The 21,790-nt window shown below is 40.1% G+C and overlaps 1 non-coding gene across 1 annotated transcript; it reads right to left on the minus strand.

Annotated features, from left to right (window-relative positions):
• Positions 1 to 6,166: 6,166 nt before the first annotated feature.
• On the minus strand, positions 6,167 to 6,273 carry LOC148211851 (small nucleolar RNA R71). Its single transcript, XR_015790592.1, has one exon. It is a non-coding gene; the product is annotated as a small nucleolar RNA R71 (small nucleolar RNA).
• Between the last annotated feature and the right edge of the window lie 15,517 nt (positions 6,274 to 21,790).

Genomic DNA, 21,790 nt, shown 5'->3' on the forward strand with positions numbered 1-21,790 from the left:
ATGAAAATCTAGTTTGTTTTGAAAGTTTTGAAAATTGTGTTAAATATTTTAAAGGACTTTAAAAATTTTGATCTGTTTGTATTTTTGTTTACGAATATTTTGAAAGGAAAATGAATTTCGAAATTCGATATGGAAATTGCTTATTGAGTATTTTTGTACTCATTTTTCTGTTTTCTAAATGTTTTTTCAGATGAAGGATTAAATGATCGTTTTGGTAGAAGGTGAAGTTTAGCGTACTGACATGAGTCTGAAAGTCATCTTCCTATTTAGTTAAGTTAGTTTAGAAAAATTTTGTAAAGAAATTGCTTCAAGTGAATAATTTTAGTTTTTAAAGTGTAACGCCCCGAGTCGCTTAGGTTAGTTAGTCTCGAATCAGGAGATTTTTTTATTTTTAAAATTAAACTCTAATTAAATTTATATTTATCGGGCTCTAAACTTTAATTAAATTTATATTTATCGGGATCTAAACTCTAATTAAATTTATATTTATCGGCCTCCGTGTGGTGGGTCTAGTTTTAAGATGGGATGGATTCCTTTTCTCTTAGGCTTGGTCATGTTGGGCTTTTATTGGGTTAATTTGGTTTTAAAACAAAGGAAAAGAGGAAAAAAGGAAAACAAAAGGACTTCATCTTCTTCTTCTCTTCTCTCACTTGTTGCCCTAGCCGTCACCCACCCCTTTCTTCTCCTTGTTCACCAGCGACCGTACCCATCCTCCGGCGACGACGGCAGCAGCGTGAATCGACGGTGGACCTCTATGCTCCGGCATTCCCCTGCGACCTGGCTGCGCCACCGTCAAGTTCTAAGCCACTTAGAAGAGCATAGACTGCCCCTACAGACCAACACGAGTCAAGCCAAGCACGCTTAACTTTGGAGTTCTTACGATTGAGCCACCGAAAAGGAAGGTGCACCTTGTTTTTATAGGTAGTGACTATCAATTCTTTTTAACCCTTTATTGACCATTCTTCAATAATCTCAGGATCCCTCTCATTCGGATGTGGTATCGGTTCATTCATGTACCCCTCCTCTCGGACGTCACATGCCCACCAGCTTCCGCCTTGGTTCGTCCCCAAACCACATCTTATTGGGAGAGGTTCCTCTCTGATACCATCTGTCTGGTGATGGCGAGGAGGAGACTTGATTAGAGAGACCCGTTAACTCTGCGTCGTTAAGTATCAAGTTGAATAGGATAGCTATAGTTATTTGTTTTTGGCTTAAGTCTGTTCTTAGATTAATAAAGTGTTTTTGGGAAGTCCCCATAATAGGGGATGTCCTAGGATTGATAACTCGTTTTCTTGAGAACCGTAATTTTGTGTAGCTACTTGACTTGTGGTGACGTAATACGTTGAGAATATTTATCAGTATAATGCATTTGTTCAAGTTGAACTTGAGTTATCTTTTGCTTTGCTGTTTTTGTGAAAGTTAGATTCGTGTAGTGGATGGTTTATGATTAGTGAAGTTTTCATTGAGAAGTTTCATAAGGTTAGTTTGTTATTATATCTAGCAATGCTATTTAAATGTTGATGTTGGATAATAAGCGTTTTGGGTGAACTGTGTTGGGCTCTAATCGTTTAAGAATTTGCTTGGTTATGCTTTGTTGTGACAAACTCATTGTGGAGCTGTTGTTAAGAAATGCTATTTCTGAAGGGATGTGAATCCCGGAGCGGAAGCGGACTTTCGTTGCTGATTTTCGGGATACAAAATCAAATTTTACAGAGGGAAAATACAAAGGAAATTCAAACCTTTGAAGATCGTTTCTTCAGTGAATTCCCCTCGAACACCACCACCGGATCTTCCTCGCTATACTCTTGGGTCTCGGGATCGTGCTTGTGGTAACACCTTGATTGAAGAGAGAGAGAAATTGAGAGAATTTTGAAAGAATTCGTGGGGTTTTTCTTCCTTGGTTCTGTTCTGTAACACCTTCTGTCTAATTCTCCAACACTTAAAGAAGAAGAAGAAGGGTGACGTGGGGTAACTCCCCACGTCACAAAACCTCTCACTCCCTTGCAATTTTGCAGAGGAGTTAATTTTAATAATAATATTAATATTGATATTAATATATATATATATAATAATAATAATAATTAAAAAGTATATATAATAATATATATATAATAATTAATATATATAAAATTAATTAATATAATTAATTATTAATCCAATTAATAATTAATAAATATATATATACATAAATAATTAACACTTAATTATTTATAATAAAATTAGAATCATATTCTAAAACATTTCTCTCGTATAGCCTATAGTTTTAATGTACATCTTATGCACATTATTTTTAACCTATAGTTTTAATATGAATCTTATTCATATTAATTTTATTTGAATCTCACTCAAATAATATCTCTCATAATATATAGTTTTAATTCACAATTAACTATATATTATATGTATCAATATACATATAATCCCTTAAGTAATTTGAACAATTCAAATTCTTCCAAAGACTTGATCCTCGTTTTACCCGTTATGAGCTAGCAAGGGGACCTAATGGACCTACAGATCTGAAGCTCCAACGATGCAAGATTAATCGGTCAAACTCATTGACCGAATTAATTTAGATTCGTTAACTACGGGTCATTCCACTAAAGACCCGCAGTTGCACTCTTCTCACTGCAGAATGTTTTCGTGTCCATGGATATACGACCATTAATGACAAGTCAATCCTTCACGAGTGTTCGTAACTCAAGTTGGGTCAAATTATCGTTTTACCCCTGAGTTACATCTTACTCCTTAAACACTACTGCTCCTCTAATGAACAACCCGGTTATGGTCCAACCAATAACCGGAAGTCCGTCTCGGCCAATGAGAGGGTAGGGCCCCTTGTTCAAGTTCCGGAGTCAGCATTTAAGGGAACACTCATCTAGTCCCCTATCGTCGGGAAGGAGTGAATTCCATCTTGTGAAGTTATGTTCCCAGCTCCCCACTCGGTCTCATCCCCAAAATGGTAGGAATGTTGAGTCGGCGACTCGGGCCACTCTCACCCATACAGATCAAAGGACGAGCCCTCACGGGCAGGAGTCCATAACTCACTCAGGATTGAGAATGAATTGTCTGGTCATCCTAAGAAATAGCAACCTATTAGTTAACGGTGTTACATCTAAAGATTGTCTATTTCGTGGTCCGGTCTTATACAAACTCATTGTATAGGATACCCTCACTCGCATGTGTCTACACGAACGACCTGGATCGAGTCGTCTGTAACCTTTACCAATTCCATCTCATTGTACAAAATACAAACTACAAGTTTAGGGCAACACACCCAACAATTTCGTGGAAGCATGATTGGTTTATTATTTCATTATTAGAATGTTGTTTATGTTGTGGAAGCATGCTGAATTGGTTATGAGCTGAAGGATGCATGGGTCATGGCTTAAGAAAGTATATAGTAAGACACTGGGAGAGTTGGATTCTTGGAGAAAGTGAATCGGTGGGTGTCAGGGCCTCGGGTATAAATGGTCGGGGGCTGATACGTCACTAATTCAATATCGAGGCCTCGGGTAAAAATGGTCGAGGGTCGATGCGAGGAGTCTTTTGGAAGGAAAGCTATTGGGGCCTTGGGTAAAAATGGTCAAGGGCCAATAGATGGTGAAGTCATCGGGGCCTTGGGTAAAAATGGTCGACGGCCGATGCGGTAGTGTCGGGGCTCTGGGTAAAAATGGTCAGGAGCCGACTCTACTCGAAGAAGTTGACTGTGGAGGGCTAGGATAGCTGTGATAAGCCTAGAGGTACTTGAGATGTTAGGGAGACTCGAGGTTGGTAACTAATTGGTTGATGGTTGTGGTTGTTGATTACGCTTGTTTACATGCGTAAAAAGAAGGTTTTAGATGCTGTTTTTACAATGTTTCAGCTTTGTTTCGGATTTTTCTCGATCGTTTGAGTTCCAATTCATGCAAAATTCATATACTATGGTTTGTGGATGGCTTATATTGTATTTATGACATTTTAGGACCATTTGGGAGTGCAAATTAATCAAAAGAAGCAAAAAGACGAAAAAGTATCATGGGAGGCGCCAGGCGCCTGGGAAGCCTGCAGAAAAACTGGTTTTCTTCCAACTTTGCCCTTAATGAAACGCGTCTTCCAATGCGTTTTGGTGGTTCCAACCGATGCATACGTGTAGAAGAAGTGTTCCACTATCAGTTTGAGCACGATTTGGTCAGTCAAAAGAGTTGGAAATGGGTGATTCACCATCGTTTTAGGACCTACCTAACCAATTCTGCACAGCTATAAATTCCAGCAACTTCTCCACCAAATTCATCAAGCCTTGCTTCCTTCTCTTGATCATTTTTAGTGTTTCTTTGTTGCTTTCTAAGTACTTTTGAGTTGCTTTCATTAGTTGCTTTTGGTTTTTAAATCCCGAGTACTTTACATTCTTTTATTGAGCTTTGTTTTGTTTCCATTTGTACTTAGTTATTTTCTACTTATTCAAATATATAAAAATCTAGCACTTTGCTTATCTTCTCTTTGCCTTTACTTTATTTTTAGTTAAGAGAGTTGTGTTTTTGGAGGAAAGAGCACGTGACACTCTCCCTTGCTTGAAAGAGAAGGGCGAAGCTCTCAATCCCGATAAAAACTCTTCGTTAGTTAACGTTTGTTTTTCACACATGCATTCCACATTCAACCATTTTACTTGCTGTATTTTCTTCAATATGTCTTTCTAAATTCCCGTCTCTAGCCCGGTTATGGATAGTTAGCCTTTTATGTCTAAAAAGGGTTGCTAAGAAGTAGTGTTTTTACTTTCCATTCATTGCTCAACATGTTTTCCCAAAAAGTTAGGATTTAGAGAAGGCCACTGTAAGTCTTAACAAGTCAATACTGAAAAGGTTGCTTAATTGCATTGTTGAGTGGTTAAACCGAGGAGAGGAGCGCCTTAGACATAAGGGTTCCGCTTAAGTAGCCTAGACATAGGACCTTAACCCGAGGTTGCGACTATTTCCATCCTAAAACTAAGATATATCTCATAATAGACATATTAGGGAATGTCTTAGGACTTTGAACTTGCTTAGACATAAGTAAAGTGAGAAGCGTAGTCGTTAGTTTCTAAAGTAAAATGCATATTATCCTTATCATGTCCTTGATTCTTTGTTGGCTAACTTGAAGTAAATCGGGCTAGGTTTTATTATTATAAGTCCAAATCCCAAATCCAAAACCATTATTTGTGACCACTTCCCATTTTACAAGAATCACTCATTTCAACATTCACTATTCTTTAAAACTTCAGAGTTTGGAAATTATTTAGAAGTCCTTGAGGATCGATACTTGGATACTCCATCCATTTTATATTACTCTGACAAGTGTGCGCTTGCATCTATATAATTGTTACCACGCTTAGTGCGTGCGTTCAGCATAAACACCCAGTCAAGTTTTTGGCGCCGTTGCCGGGGACTTTAGTTTTAAAATTATTTTCAAATTCTTTTAGTTTTTATTTTTGAGAATTGTTGTTGGGTGTAATCTCCATCCACCGTTTTTGTTCTATATTTTTGGTCGTTTATCTCACAAGGGTACGTTAAAGTGCATGAGCACAAGATCTTTTCTTCTACCCCTTGACCCTGAGATTGAACGGACCCTTCGAAAAACTCGAAAGGAGCAAAGACTTCGAAAACAACTAGAAAAGCAAAAAGAGAGAGAAGGTGAAATCAGTCCTGAAAGTGAGGTAGAGAGTACGAGCACATCAATGGCAGATATTCCACCTCGTGATCCGGTTGATCCACCTGCTGTTAACGGTAATATGAGGGATCATGCAAGAAATGATGAATTCAACCATATCCAGATGGCGGACAACAGAGACGTGGCAATGCGAGAATATGCCGCCACGGCTTTTCAGAACTTTGATTCAGGGATAGTCAACCCTATTCCAGCCCACGCAAACTTTGAGCTTAAACCAATGATGTTCCAAATGTTGCAGACAATTGGACATTTTGGAGGGCAGGAACATGAGGATCCACATGATCATCTGAAATCATTCATTCAAATTGCAAATGCATTTCGATTACCTGGTATAACAGACGATGCTCTGAGACTAACACTTTTTCCATTTTCTTTGAAGGACCAAGCTAAAGCATGGCTCAATGCATTTCCACCGGGATCCATCACCACATGGGGGTCGTTAGTGGAGAAGTTCTTAACAAAATTCTTCCCACCTACTCGCCACGCTGATATCAGAGAGGAGATCATCTCCTTTAGACAGTATGATCGTGAACCTGTTCACGAGGCGTGGGAAAGATTTAAAGAACTAATCAGGAAATGTCCGAACCACGGCTTGTCGGCATGCATCCAGATAGAACATTTCTTTAGAGGTTTAGATCATCCTACTAAGATGATGCTAAACAATGCTGCCAACGGAGCCTTTACAAAGAAGACATTCAACGAGATAGTTGACATCCTAAATGACTTAGCTTCACACAACGAACTATGGTGTTCGCAAAGATCTAGGGCAGCACCAAAGAAGCAAGATCCAGCTGGAGTTTTGGCTCTGGAGTTTTGGCTCTGGAACAATAGGAACTTTAACCCATATTCGAACACCTACAACCCAGGTTGGAGGCACCACCCTAATTTCTCATGGGGAGGTCAAGGAGGTTCGAGCGGTTTTAATCAAGGGCAGAGCCAACAGAACAAGCAGCCCTATGTTCCACCTACACAACAATACATCCCACCACCGCAACAGCAGTACAATCAGAGAACACAGACTCCACCAGTTCACAATAACAACTCAAATCTTGAGAATATGATGAAGGAGTACATGGCCCGAACCGACGCAGTGATACAATCCCAAGCGGCATCAATGAGGAATTTTGAGACCCAATTGGGACAACTTGCCAATGAATTGAAGAATAGACCACAAGGTTCTTTTCCAGGCCATACTGAATTACCAAAACGAGAAGGGAAAGAACAGTGCAAAGCTGTCACCCTCAGGAGTGGACTGGCATATGATGGACCAACAATGCCAACAACAGATGTACAGATTCCGTCCACTGAACCAATTGTAAAGATACCAGAAAATCCAACAACACCAGAAAAAGAGAATATTAGAAAAGGTAATGAGGACACCCCGAGTGTTCCTCCACAGGTACAGCCTTCTTTTACCCCTACTCCCCCGTTTCCACAAAGATTAGTTAAGAAAAATAATGATTCCCAGTTTAGAAAATTTTTAGATATTTTAAAACAACTGCATATAAATATACCATTAGTAGATGCTCTAGAACAGATGCCAAATTATGCTAAGTTTTTGAAAGATATAGTTTCTAGGAAGAAAAAAATAGGAGAGCATGAACTGGTAGCCATGACAAAATGTAGTAGTGAAGCTGTAGGCAGCCCGCTACCCATGAAATGTAATGATCCTGGCAGTTTTACCATTCCATGTTCCATAGGAGAAAAAAACTTAGGTAGGGCATTATGTGATCTAGGCGCTAGCATTAATCTTATGCCATTATCAGTTTTCAAATCTTTAGGCATAGGAGAAGCTAGACCTACTACGGTTACCCTCCAACTAGCAGATATATCTATCATAAGACCTGAGGGAAAGATAGAAGATGTTTTAGTCCAGGTGGACAAATTCATTTTCCCTGCGGACTTTATCATTCTAGATTGCGAGGCAGACTTAGACGTTCCCATTATTTTGGGAAGACCATTTCTAGCCACTGGGGATACAGTTTTTAATGTAAGGAAGGGAGAAATTACAATGAGGGTAAATAATGAAGAAGTTAAATTTAACGTTCTAGATGCCATGAAATTACCAGGAGACTTTGAAGAGTGCTCTGCTATAAATAGCTTGAATCCTCTTATGTTTGATGAGTTTTATGACTCGTTAGTTACAGAGATTGAAAAAGAGCTTGATAAGATAGCAGAAGGACCAGAAGATGTGGCTAATCCTATTGAAAAAATACAAAAAGAAGAATGCAAGTCGTTACTTCCGTCCATAGTGGAACCACCCACGTTGGAGCAGAAGCCATTGCCGTCGCATTTGAAATATGCGTATCTAGGGGATAACGACACTTTACCAGTTATTATAGCTTCCAATTTATCACCTACTAATGAATATTCTTTATTGCAGATTTTGGAGAAGCACAAAAAGGCCATTGGATGGACGACGAGGAGAATGAGCTCATCTCAACCCGAACTGTGAGCGGGTGGAGAGTTTGCATTGATTATCGCAAACTCAACAAGGTAACAAAGAAAGACCATTTTCCTCTCCCGTTTATTGACCAGATGCTCGACCGTCTGGCAGGTAAGGATTTCTATTGTTTTTTAGATGGATATTCGGGTTATAATCAAATTACTATTGCTTCAGAAGACCAAGAGAAGACAACATTTACGTGTCCCTTTGGACTATGCAATGCACCCGCGACTTTTCAGAGGTGTATGATGGCCATCTTCTCTGACATGGTAGAAAATATTCTAGAAGTTTTTATGGATGACTTTTCTGTTTTTGGAAATTCTTTCGACGCTTGTTTAGTTAATTTGGAGAGAGTATTGGAGAGATGTGAACAAACAAACCTAGTCCTAAATTGGGAGAAGTGTCATTTCATGGTACAAGAGGGTATTGTTTTGGGTCACAAAATTTCCAAGCAAGGAATAGAGGTAGACCACGCTAAGATAGACATCATTTCAAAGCTACCTCCTCCTACAAATGTCAAAGGGATTAGAAGTTTTTTAGGGCATGGGGGATTTTACCGCCGCTTTATAAAAGACTTTGCTAAAATTTCTAAACCCTTGTGTCAATTGTTAGAACATGATAGACCATTTGTTTTTGATGATGACTGTTTAAAATCATTTGAAATGTTGAAAGTTGCTCTAAGTTCAGCTCCTATAATTATCGAACCTAATTGGGATTTACCTTTTGAGCTCATGTGTGATGCTAGTGATTATGCAATAGGAGCTATGTTAGGACAACGTAAAAACAAGATCTTGCATCCTGTGTATTATGCTAGTAAGACTCTGACCGGTGCACAACTCAATTACACTACTACTGAAAAGGAACTGTTAGCAGTTGTGTTCGCCTTTGATAAGTTTAGGTCTTACTTGATAGGCACAAAAGTCATTGTTTTTACTGACCATTCTGCTTTAAAATATTTATTTGCTAAAAAAGATGCTAAACCACGTTTGATACGGTGGATTTTGTTACTTCAAGAGTTTGATATTGAAGTTAGGGACAAGAAGGGTACTGAAAACCAAGTTGCTGATCACCTGTCTAGATTGGAATCCCCGCTCTGTGATGATGGAACTGTTATACGTGAACAGTTTATTGACGAGCAACTCTTGCGAGTTGATTCAGTTCCGTGGTATGCCGATATAGCAAATTATTTGGTAAGTCGAATAGTTCCTTATGAGTTCAACAAGCAACAGGTAAAGAAATTTCTAAATGAAGTTCGATGTTATCGTTGGGATGAGCCTTTTTTATATAAGCTAGGACCTGACAATATCTTACGCAGGTGTGTCGCAGAAGAAGAGCACGAGGCGATATTAGACGCTTGTCATATGCCTCCATATGGAGGACATTTTGCAGGACACAAAACCGCAGCCAAAGTTTTGCAAAGTGGGTTCTTTTGGCCCACTCTGTTCAAAGATGCACATAAGTTTGCCCAGGTTTGTGACAAATGCCAACGGACAGGTAATATATCTAAACGCCACGAAATGCCTCAAACCCCGATCCTGGAGATTGAAATATTTGATGTGTGGGGTATAGATTTTATGGGTCCATTTCCATCTTCTAATGGTAAGCTTTATATATTGTTAGCAGTAGATTATGTTTCGAAATGGATAGAAGCCATTGCAACTGCTACCAATGATTCCAAAGTTGTCATTCGTTTTCTGCAAAAGCACATTTTTACGCGTTATGGAACCCCGCGTTGTCTGATAAGCGATGGGGGGGCTCATTTTGTGAATAGGTCTATGCAAAAGTTGCTGACTAAATACAATGTGCGTCATAGGGTTGCAACAGCATATCATCCTCAGTCGAATGGGTTAGCCGATATATCTAATAGGGAGATAAAAAACATTTTAGAAAAAACTGTAAATCTTAACCGTAGGGATTGGTCTTTTAAGCTTGATGATTCACTTTGGGCATATAGGACAGCATTTAAGACTCCCCTCGGCATGTCCCCCTATAGGCTAATCTTTGGAAAAGCATGTCATTTGCCTCTTGAGCTAGAATATAAAGTATTTTGGGCTACTAAGAAATTAAATTTTGATTTGTTGGCTGCAGGTGAAGCGAGGAAGTTACAATTGTTGGAATTAGAAGAACACAGGCACTTTTCTTATGAGAATGCTAAGTTGTTTAAGGAAAAAACTAAACAGTGGCATGATAGGCGTCTTCGGCCGAACAATCTTCAAGAAGGTGATCTGGTTCTGTTATTCAACTCTAGGTTGAAACTTTTCCCTGGAAAACTTAAGTCTAGATGGTCTGGTCCCTTTCAAATTTTTAAAGTCTACCCATATGGGGCAGTGGATCTAGTTGACTCTAAAGGAAATGTTTTTAAAGTAAATGGGCAGAGACTTAAGCCGTATTTTGGAGAACCAGTGGATAGAGGAAAAACCTCTATTCAACTTTCAGGTCAATAAATGTTTGCGAAAAATGTTTTTCCTTCTTATCCGTTTGGAAAGAACAAAAGTAAAGGAAGGAAATTTTTGTATCTTACATTCTTTTTGTCTAATTATAAAAAGTTTTGCTTATTAAGAATGCTTTTGGAAAACGTTGAAAAACAAAAAGAAAGAATGAAAAAAAAAAAAAAAAAACAACATTGAAAAAATTTTACGCAGGTGCCTGGCGCCTGCCCTGTTTTCCAGCAGTTCGAATTTCGTTTTCCTTCACGGTTTGGGTTTTAATTTTCGATAGCATGGGCTTTATTTTGGGTCAAACATTAATCCTCTATGATTTAGCTTTAAGAACTTCTCTTCAAACTCAAATTTTGTTTCCCTAATCCTATTTTGTATTCAAATTTGTTTTCTTTTCCTTTTAGGTTTAGGAAACTTGGTTGAACTTAAATGTCAATCCCTTTCCATTTAGGATTTAGTTTGGGGAAAGCTTTAAATAGACCCATTGCCTAAGCTTTACAACTCCACCAAAACCCACACAACTCTCTTCTTCCCCTTGTTTTTTCGGCAAAAAACCCACTCCCTTCATCACCCTTGTTTTCGATTTTTAGCCACCACCAAAGAGAAGAAGAAATTTCCAGCATTTGCTTACATCTATGGCTTCCTCTTCTCAACATACTTCACTTCCTACCTCTTCCACTCAAGCTCCAAATGCCACAAGCATTCCTTTTCCACCATTGGAGAACTTCCAACACCACATGGGTTCAGATTCTAGGCTAGTTGCTGTTAGGGGAGGAAACCCGCTTCAAACATTTGAATGTCCTCCATCCCAAGCTCCTACACAACATCCTATAATGAGCCCACATGGTTATGTTAATTTTCAGCAACTACCCACCTTTAATATACCTCAAAACAGTGAGTTTAGGGCTGAAAATCCTCAACAACTTCCTCCAATGATCAATCCGGGTATGTACAACCCGTTTATGTTTAACCCGGTTCCTTCCTATCATTTTCCCTTGTCTCAAATGCAAATTCCAGCTAGTGTTCATCCTTATGGAATGCCAAACCCATCTACTCTATTTCCTAGCCTTCCACTTTATTATGGAATGGGTCATTGGGTACCTCCACATAATTATGGGATGATTTCACCTAGAGTTTCCCCACCACCTCAACTTCCATTCCTAGAAAGAGGACCTCAAGCACCCCAATTGAACCCTAACATATCGAGTACCTTCAACATGGGACAACTAAAACCCTTAGAGCCTCCTAGGATGCCAACCCCAACCAATATGCCAATGGATGCAGGAGATGAGCATGGAGGAGAGCAAGAGAAGAGCCATAGCCATAGGCTAGAGCCCGGGGTTTCGATAGGGCAAAAGAGGAAGGGCAAGGAGGTGATGATAGACCCAGAAATTGAGGAAGATGGGAGTAGTAGGCGTCTGACGCCTAAGGATTCATCTATGGAGAATAGGGACGAGGAGCAGTTTTATTCATCTCCATTGATTATTACACCGGAAGATGGTAATGATGATTTTCTTCTGGTTTCACGAGGACATTGTTCAAATATGCCGGAAACAGAGGATACCGAGAATGAAGTGGTGAGAACAGATACTCAGGAACCTTCCCCATTGGATACACCTACAGAAGGAGCATTTTGTAGTCACCAAGAGTTGCCTACTGGGGCAACTGGATCTACTCCATTGGCAACGGATGAGTATGTCACACCGATGGCCACTCTACCAGGGGTAAGGGATGCTCACACTATTCCTTCTAATACAGTTAACCTGCTTGGGTGTGATACAGGTAGATCCAAGGTTGGGGAGAATAGTACTCAAGAACCTACCAGCGAAGAAGATCCTGAGGACACGCAGACGATAAGGGAAATGTTTCAATACAAGAGGCGGGAGAAAAAGAGTTCAAAACGACGTGCAGTTCAGGCTAAGAAGCCAACAGTGCCCGTGAATGAACCTAAAACGAGAGCTGCGAAAGCTAAAGCAGCTGAAGCTAAGAAGAAGGTAGTGGCACCTGGGCCAGTTGATACAATTGAACTGGACTTGTCTGAGGGAGAGGAGGTCGAGACGAAATGGAACGCAGCAAATTTAGCCACTCGAACTTCATTAATGAAATCCCGTAAGATTATGACAGAATTGGGATTTGATCTCACCCTAGGAGATGTGCCTGATGATTGGAGGGAGACCGCCAGAGACAAAGAATGGAGACCACTCATTCAGCCCATACAATGTGAGGCTTTGGAGTTAGTCAGAGAATTCTATGCTGCAGTCCATCCCCAGTCACATATAGCCATAGTGCGCGGGAAGGAAATACGGTTTGATGCCACTCAGATCAACTACACCTTCAACATTGAGAATATCAGAGATGCTGTGGGCAATAAGATGTTAGTGACTCCGACTCTGGAACAGCTTGATGAGGCTCTAGAATGTGTTGGGAAGCCCTCTGCCACTTGGGATTTGACTACTCATGGCAAGGTACGACTAAAACCCGAGGATGTTTCCCTAGCTGCTGCAGGATGGTTATACATAGTCAAAAACAGAATTCTGCCAACGGAGCATGATGACCATGTCACTCAGGATAGGGCATTGCTGGTTTATGCCATGCTAAAGGGCATAGATGTGAATTATGGAGAATTGATTAATACCAGTATCCATGAGTGTGCCCACCGGACACGTGGTAAGCTTTATCACCCACGTTTGGTCACTTCTTTATGCTTGCGACAAGGTGTACAGCTCCCTGAGGATCAAATTAAGAGAGATGCCCCAATTGTGGAAGAGAAGAATATTCGGCGTATTATCGCCCATGCGTTACAAAGAAGGGAAGGTACTGGGATGTCTCCTACATCGGAGATCCGTCGTCTTCGAGAGGAGAACCACCAGCTGCGAGATCAGGTTCGAGAAGTCGTGCAACATATCTACAACTTAAGGGCTTCATTGGATTTTGCGGTTTTACCTTCATGGCCTCCAGCGTTAGCTGCTATCCTTGGTCATCCATCTCTCAGTACTGACACTGATCCTAGTCCACAACCTCCGACTTCATGAAGGGGAGGTTCCTTCTTTGCTATTTTTTGTGTTTTCTTCTTTTGGTTAATGACGTAGTTTGCATATTCTAGCATTACTACGCATGTTTTTTTTTTTGTATTGATTATGTTTCGAGCTCAGTTGAAGCATGAATAAATTAGTATCGTTTATCTTCTGATCACTTAAAGTATGCCTTCACTTAACCTTAATTTAGCTTTTCACATGCCTATTTTGAAGCATCTGTGCTGTGCATGTGATTTCATGTCGATGATGATTATAAGAGATTGTTGAGTTTTCTGTTCTATGCCTGACTAAGCTTGGAGCTATTTCCTTTGTTTATGTGATAAACTCATTTTCTTTTATGTCTTTTTGATCTTTACAGACTTTAAGCTTTTTCTTTGCCCCTATATAGGAAGTCCTTGTCCTTTTTACTGTTAAGCCTTTTTCATCCGATGCAAAAGTCTTTTCCCAGTGAGGACACTGTCTCTCTTAAGTTTGGGGGGGACAGTCGTTGTATCAGTCGTTGTTTCAGAAAGATAAAGTGTTATTTATATTTGAAAAATCATGCTATTTTCTTTTGAAAAAGAGTCAGTTGGAAAGAAAGAAAGTGTTGAAAAGCACTTAGCTTAAAAACCGAGAAAGAAAAAGAAAAAAAAAAGAAAAAATAAGAGAAGACAAAAGTTGCAAAAGAGTAAAAAAGAGTCTTTGTCAAAGAAAATAAGAGTGGGGAAAAGACTTGTGTTAGAAAGAAAAGAGCGGTAAAAACAATGAGAGTTAAAGAAAATGTATTTATGATTCCCGAGTCCTACTGTAGACACCCATTTAGTTTTAGGTTGGGTGTTGACTTTGAAAATAGCAGTAAAGATGGTGATAAGTGACTTCGTGTTTCTCATTGTCGTCGTTTTATGACCTAGCTGTTAGTTTCAAAGTCTTTCTACGAGTAGCTGTGGTTGAAACCGATGTTAGTGTGTGGAAACCTCAGGGGCTAGTAGCCGGTCTGTCAGATGTAAAAGTCTTAGTGTAAGGAGGGAGTGTGCAGATTCCTTAGGGGTATTTGAAAACGTTTTCTGTTTTTGAAAGAGAAAAAAAGATTTTGAAAGAAAAAGTTTTTATCATTTCAAACTTGGTTTATAGTGACTAAGTTTACAAAGGCAATAGAATGGTAGGCTTTGACATCTTTTCCTTGAGACAATTTATGATTGAACATCTCGGTTGCTTTTGCTTTTCCTTGTCCATGTGTTCGAAAGCTGATTAAAGTTGCTAAGTTTTGCTTGAGGACAAGCAAAAAGTTAAGTTTGGGGGTGTGATTACGCTTGTTTACATGCGTAAAAAGAAGGTTTTAGATGTTGTTTTTACTATGTTTCAGCTTTGTTTCGGATTTTTCTCGATCGTTTGAGTTCCAATTCATGCAAAATTCATATACTATGGTTTGTGGATGGCTTATATTGTATTTATGACATTTTAGGACCATTTGGGAGTGCAAATTAATCAAAAGAAGCAAAAAGACGAAAAAGTATCATGGGAGGCGCCAGGCGCCTAGGAAGCCTGCAGAAAAACTGGTTTTCTTCCAACTTTGCCCTTAATGAAACGCGTCTTCCAATGCGTTTTGGTGGTTCCAACCGATGCATACGTGTAGAAGAAGTGTTCCACTATCAGTTTGAGCACGATTTGGTCAGTCAAAAGAGTTGGAAATGGGTGATTCACCATCGTTTTAGAACCTACCTAACCAATTCTGCACAGCTATAAATTCCAGCAACTTCTCCACCAAATTCATCAAGCCTTGCTTCCTTCTCTTGATCATTTTTAGTGTTTCTTTGTTGCTTTCTAAGTACTTTTGAGTTGCTTTCATTAGTTGCTTTTGGTTTTTAAATCCCGAGTACTTTACATTCTTTTATTGAGCTTTGTTTTGTTTCCATTTGTACTTAGTTATTTTCTACTTATTCAAATATATAAAAATCTAGCACTTTGCTTATCTTCTCTTTGCCTTTACTTTATTTTTAGTTAAGAGAGTTGTGTTTTTGGAGAAAGCACGTGACACTCTCCCTTGCTTGAAAGAGAAGGGCGAAGCTCTCAATCCCGATAAAAACTCTCCGTTAGTTAACGTTTGTTTTTCACACATGCATTCCACATTCAACCATTTTACTTGCTGTATTTTCTTCAAGATGTCTTTCTAAATTCCCGTCTCTAGCCCGGTTATGGATAGTTAGCCTTTTATGTCTAAAAAGGGTTGCTAAGAAGTAGTGTTTTTACTTTCCATTCATTGCTCAACATGTTTTCCCAAAAAGTTAGGATTTAGAGAAGGCCACTGTAAGTCTTAACAAGTCAATACTGAAAAGGTTGCTTAATTGCATTGTTGAGTGGTTAAACCGAGGAGAGGAGCGCCTTAGACATAAGGGTTCCGCTTAAGTAGCCTAGACATAGGACCTTAACCCGAGGTTGCGACTATTTCCATCCTAAAACTAAGATATATCTCATAATAGACATATTAGGGAATGTCTTAGGACTTTGAACTTGCTTAGACATAAGTAAAGTGAGAAGCGTAGTCGTTAGTTTCTAAAGTAAAATGCATATTATCCTTATCATGTCCTTGATTCTTTGTTGGCTAACTTGAAGTAAATCGGGCTAGGTTTTATTATTATAAGTCCAAATCCCAAATCCAAAACCATTATTTGTGACCACTTCCCATTTTACAAGAATCACTCATTTCAACATTCACTATTCTTTAAAACTTCAGAGTTTGGAAATTATTTAGAAGTCCTTGAGGATCGATACTTGGATACTCCATCCATTTTATATTACTCTGACAGGTGTGCGCTTGCATCTATATAGTTGTTACCACGCTTAGTGCGTGCGTTCAGCATAAACACCCAGTCACCGACCACCATGGGAGATTGAATCCGACCGCGAGGGAGGCTGTGCCGCCAGAAAACGCCCCGGAATTCTGCCACACGCAGCAGCACCATCGCCTACTGCTGCTGAACGTTGCGCCGCTTACTGCCGTTGCCGGAGGTGGTGCGCCGCTATGTTGAGGGTTACCGGTCGTCGGGTAGGCGTCGAGGAGATGTGTGCGGCTGGTTTCGACAGGAAGAAAGGGAGATATGGGTAGAAGAAAAGAAAAAAATGGGGGTGGCCAGTGTTTCAAGAAAGAAGGGGAACTAGGGGTTAAAATTGATCGCCCACTTACCCAATTATTTTTTATAGAACGAAACAGGGCCCATGGACTAAAAGATTAGAACTCTAGTTCCCAACATCACTAAACTTAATTATCTCCAATTATAGAACTAAACAATCGGCCCAACGACCCAAGACAATTACCAAAGAAAACAAATTCTTTGTTAAACAATAAATAAATAAACACAAAAAAGCCAATAAACTCACAACAAACACTGTAGCAACTTCAAATAAAAATAAAATAGAACAATTAAAGTAATTAAAATAATTTATAAGAAAAGAACCCGGACACTCGAGGTTAATCTAACCTGAGTAAAGCGGGGCGTTACAGACTTCCCTCTTCAAAAACTTTCATCCTCGAAAGTTCGTTGATCAAACAACTCAGGATAGCAGGCTCTGAACTCGTCTTCCCTTTCCCAAGTAGCTTCCTCCACTTGATGATTCCTTCATCGAACCTTCACCATGTCAATCACCCGATTCCTCAACACCTTGGTCTCTTTTGCTAAAATCTCAACAGGTACCTCTCTATAGCATGAGGTTTCATCTATAGCATGAGGTTTCAACTGCAATGGTTCGAGATCCCAGACATGAGAAGGGTCATGGACATACTTCCTCAGCTTGGACACATGAAACAAGTTATGCACTGCATCCAACGACGGGGGCAAGGCCACTGTAAGCGACTGGGCCAATGCGCTCCAAGATCTCAAAAGGACCAATATACCTCAGACTAAGTTTTTCCCTTTTTACCAAAACGTAGGACTCCCTTCACTGGTGCCACACGAAGAGAACCATTGTCGCTGACGCTAAACTCCAACGTCTTTCGCCTAACATCAGTGTAACTCTTCTCTCTGCTCTGAGCCGTCTACATTCTTACCCTAATCCTTTGGATGGCACCATTGATCTTGCACCAAATCTTGTGCCAACAGGACTCTCTCACTGACCTCATCCCAATGAACTGGTGTCCTGCACTTTTTCCCATACAAAGCTTCATATGGAGCCATTGCAATTATTGCTTGGTAACTGTTGTTGTAAGCAAACTCTATTAAGAACAGGTGTTTGTCCCAAGAACCACCAAAGTCTAATATACAGGTTCTCAACATGTCGTCCAAAATCTAATTCAAACGCTCAGTCTGACCATTGGTCTGGGGATGGAACGCCGTACTCAAATCGAGCTGAGTCTCAAATGCTTTATGCAACCTTCGCCAAAAAGTTGACGTGAATCGAAGGTCCTGATCTGACACTATGGACACTGGTATGCCATGAAGTCTAACTATCTCCTGCAAATAAAGCTTTGCCCACCTTTCTACTAAATAAGTGGTCTTGCTTGGTATGAAATGACCAGACTTTGTTAAGCGATCCACAATCACCCAAATCACTATGTATCCTTTAACTGTCCTCGGCAAACCTGTAATGAAGTCCATAGCCACGTCGTCCTATTTCCAAACAGGTATTCTTTAAGGTTGCAACAACCCGGCTGGTCTCTGTCTTGAGGCCTTCACCTGCTGACACGTCAAACACTTACTAACAAACTGGGCAATTTCTCGCTTCATGTTGTGCTACCAATAGTGTTTCTTGAGATTCATATACATCTTGGTGCTCTCAAGATGCACTGAGAACGTGGTATTATGAGCCTCTGTTAGTAAATCCTTCCTTAAATGGAAGTCTTTTAGTACGCACAAGCTTCCCTGATAGAGCAAGGTCGTATCTTCTAAAAGAGAGTAATCTCTTTGACCCACCATACCAAAACCTTTGATTAAGCTGGGATCTCCCCATTGTGCAGCGATGATTTGCTATCTTAAGGTGGGTTCAACCGAAAGTCAAGCTAACATTGCTGAAACATATTCTACCGCTAAGTCCACCTCAGAATGGTCCAACTCATCTAATATCGATCTATGAAGCACTACCTGGGGTGCTACGCTCGTTGCTCTTCTACTAAGTGCGTCGACCACCATGTACGCCTTACCAGGATGGTAATTGATCTCACAGTCATAGTCCATTACCAGTTCTAACCATCTTCTCTGCCTCGAATTAAGTTCTTTCTGAGTGAAGAAATATTTTGAAGTTTGGTGGTCAGTGAAGATTTGGATTCTTTCTCCATAAAGGTAATGCCTCCATATCTTCAAGGCAAACACCACCGCAATAATCTCCAAATCATGGGTGGGGTAGTTAAGCTCGTGCACCTTTAACTGTCGCGAGGCATAGGCATGACTTTTCCATGTTGCATCAGAATGCAACCCAACCCTCTCCGTGAAGCGTCACTCTACACCACTAAACCTCCTGTCCCATCAGGTACCATTAGCACCGAGGCCATGACCAACTGCTCCTTTAGTTCTTGGAAACTTTTCTCGTACTCATCGCTCCAAGCAAAAGTGGCATTTTTATGCGTCAACTGAATCAAGGGCACCGCTAAACAGGAAAAATCTTGGACGAACCTTCTATAATAGCTAGTAAGTCCGAGAAAACTATGGATTTCGGTCACTGTGAGAGGCCTTGGCCTACCACTGATCGCTTCTACTTTGACTAGGTCCACGACACTACCCTCCCTAGTGACTATATGGCCAAGGAAGGCCACCTTACCCAACCAAAACTCGCATTTCGAGAACTTTGCATACAGACAAACTTATGGTTCTACCAGTTGATCAATAATGATGATAATAATAAGATGTATTTATCAACAAACTAAAAGCATACAAGCAGTTAACAACCATCGGCACACAAGCACATGACAAACTATTCACAACCCATACTTCAGACATTCCCTCAAGTAAAGCCAACTTACCCAACAGTTAGTTTCACCGTGCCGGCCCCCGACCTTTGTACCCGGAGTCTCGACATTCATTCTTACTAAGACTGGTGTATCGCCCCCGACCTTTGTACCCGACATTCATTCTTTCATCTTCAGGTTCAACCGCCTTTGACTCTCAATAGAGTTCTTAGCATCTTCTTCCAATAGAATTTTGTGCATGCAAAAGGCCGGGCTTATCCCTCGGATATCTGCTATCGTCCATCCAATGGCCTTTTTGTGCTTCTCCAAAATCTGCAATAAAGAATATTCATTAGTAGGTGATAAATTGGAAGCTATAATAACTGGTAAAGTGTCGTTATCCCCTAGATACACATATTTCAAATGCGACGGCAATGGCTTCTACTCCAAAGTGGGTGGTTCCACTATGGACGGAAGTAACGACTTGCATTCTTCTTTTTGTATTTTTTCAATAGGATTAGTCACATCTTCCGGTCCTTCTGCCATCTTATCAAGCTCTTCTTCAATCTCTGTAACTAACAAGTCATAAAACTCATCAAACATAACAAGATTCAAGTTAGTTATAGCAGAGCATTCTTCAAAATCTCCTGGTAAATTCATGGCGTCTAGAACGTTAAATTTAACTTCTTCATTATTTACCCTCATTGTAATTTCTCCCTTCCTCACATTAAAAACTGTATCCCCAGTGGCTAGAAATGGTCTTCCCAAAATAATGGGAACGTCTAAGTCTGCCTCGCAATCTAGAATGATAAAGTCTGCAGGGAAAATGAATTTGTCCACCTGGACTAAAACATCTTCTATCTTTCCCTCAGGTCTTATGATAGATCTATCTGCTAGTTGGAGGGTAACCGTAGTAGGTCTAGCTTCTCCTATGCCTAAAGATTTGAAAACTGATAATGGCATAAGATTAATGCTAGCGCCTAGATCACATAATGCCCTGCCTAAGTTTTTTCCTCCTATGGAACATGGATTGGTAAAACTGCCAGGATCGTTACACTTCATGGGTAGCAGGCTGCCTACAGCTTCACTACTACATTTTGTCATGGCTACCAGTTCATGCTCTCCTATTTTTTTCTTCCTAGAAACTATATCTTTCAAAAACTTAGCCTAATTTGGTATCTGTTCTAGAGCATCCACCAATGGTATATTTATATGCAATTGTTTTAAAATATCTAAAAATTTTCTAAATTGGGAATCATTATTTTTCTTAACTAATCTTTGTGGAAACGGGCCAGTAGGGGTAAAAAAAGGCTGTACCTGTGGAGGAACACTCGGGGTGTCCTCATTATCTTTTATAGTATTTTCTTTTTCTGGTGTTGTTGAATTTTCTGGTATCTTTACAGTTGGTTCAGTGGATGGAATCTGTACATCTGTTGTTGGCATTGTTGGTCCATCATATGCCAGTCCACTCCTAAGGGTGACAGCTTTGCACTATTCTTTCCCTTCTCGTTTTGGTTATTCAGTATGGCCTAGAAAAGAACCTTGTGGTCTATTCTTCAATTCATTGGCGAGCTGTCCCAATTGGGTCTCGAAATTCCTCATTGATGCCGCTTGGGATTGTATCACTGCGTCGGTTCGGGCCATGTACTCCTTCATCATATTCTCAAGATTTGAACTGTTATTTTGAACTGGTGGAGTCTGTGTTCTCTGATTGTACTGCTGTTGCGGCGACGGGATGTATTGCTGTGTAGGTGGAACATAGGGCTGCTTGTTCTGCTGGCTCTGCCCTTGATTAAAACCGCTCGAACCTCCTTGACCTCCCCATGAGAAATTAGGGTGGTGCCTCCAACCTGGGTTGTAGGTGTTCGAATATGGGTTAAAGTTCTTATTGTTCCCATGTCCTACATAAAAAACAGAAGCAGGGTTATGTGGAAAATTATCATAAATATGGTTTTCACTGCAAAATGAACAAATGAGATCGTTGACTTGGCAAACAGGGGCAGGAGTGCAAAAATCCGACTGCACAGGTTGTATCGGTGTGGCTAATGGACTTTTTATTCCCAATGCCATCTCTTTCAGCCTCTGGTTCATTGTAACCATCTCTTTTTGCATCGAGGTCGCAATGTCCAGAGCCAAAAGTCCAGCTGGATCTTGCTTCTTTGGTGCTGCCCTAGATCTTTGCGAACACCATAGTTCGTTGTGTGAAGCTAAGTCATTTAGGATGTCAACTATCTCGTTGAATGTCTTCTTTGTAAAGGCTCCGTTGGCAGCATTGTTTAGCATCATCTTAGTAAGATGATCTAAACCTCTAAAGAAATGTTCTATCTGGATGCATGCCGAC

Source organism: Momordica charantia, assembly GCF_013281855.1.
Source record: "Momordica charantia cultivar OHB3-1 chromosome 4 unlocalized genomic scaffold, Mcharantia_2.0 BLBB01000004.1, whole genome shotgun sequence".
NCBI lineage: Eukaryota > Viridiplantae > Streptophyta > Magnoliopsida > Cucurbitales > Cucurbitaceae > Momordica > Momordica charantia.